Source organism: Bombus impatiens, unplaced genomic scaffold, assembly GCF_000188095.3.
Source record: "Bombus impatiens unplaced genomic scaffold, BIMP_2.2 scf_0251, whole genome shotgun sequence".
Taxonomy (NCBI): Eukaryota; Metazoa; Arthropoda; class Insecta; order Hymenoptera; family Apidae; genus Bombus; species Bombus impatiens.
This window is the reverse complement of record NT_176670.1, coordinates 1-605: the sequence shown is the minus strand read 5'-3', so window position 1 is coordinate 605 and position 605 is coordinate 1. Positions and strand designations below refer to the sequence as shown.

The 605-nt window shown below is 45.1% G+C and overlaps 1 long non-coding RNA gene across 1 annotated transcript; it reads right to left on the bottom strand.

Annotated features, from left to right (window-relative positions):
- Nucleotides 1–236: 236 nt before the first annotated feature.
- Nucleotides 237–600, bottom strand: LOC117151517. Its single transcript, XR_004461507.1, has 2 exons — nucleotides 531–600; nucleotides 237–430 (listed from the first exon to the last, which is right to left on the bottom strand). It is a non-coding gene; the product is annotated as an uncharacterized LOC117151517 (long non-coding RNA).
- Nucleotides 601–605: the final 5 nt, after the last annotated feature.

Genomic DNA, 605 nt, shown 5'->3' with positions numbered 1-605 from the left:
CCCGGGTCATCTGCCACACTCGTCATCCCTTCCTCTTCTTGCGGTGGATATCTCGCGTTGTCACCCTACCTTCTGTCCGTAGGAGGCTCCCGAATCCGGCAGCTCTTGGCCTGATGCCTCCGCACCTGTAGCATAGCTGCTCCCGGTCTACCCACCGGTCTAAGTGCGACACTGCCGGCGAGCGTCCTTACCTGTCTTCCTTACTGCTTCGTCGACAAGGCTAAATTTTTTTTCTCGCTTTATTGTTTCATCCAGTCCTTTCCTCGCCAATTTTCTTGCGCACTTTGCACACACGCACTGGCACAACACTCTGGTCCACGTTTTTTGTCACCTTTCCTTATTTTCACTATAATTTATTCTGCAGAGTACGGAGCGACGTAAACAAGTTCTCTCTGCATGCCGCCATCTTTCACACTCAGAAAACCCTAACCTATGAAGGTTTCAATCAAATTGTATTTCTTAATCAATAGTATTCAAAGCAAAATATACAGAATACACATAATACAAGTAAGATATTTAGAGTTACTTACATTCTTGGCTTTTGAGCCACCGTTGGAACATTCTCAAAGAAAACAAAGAAGTTCAAGCTGTGATATGTCTATAAC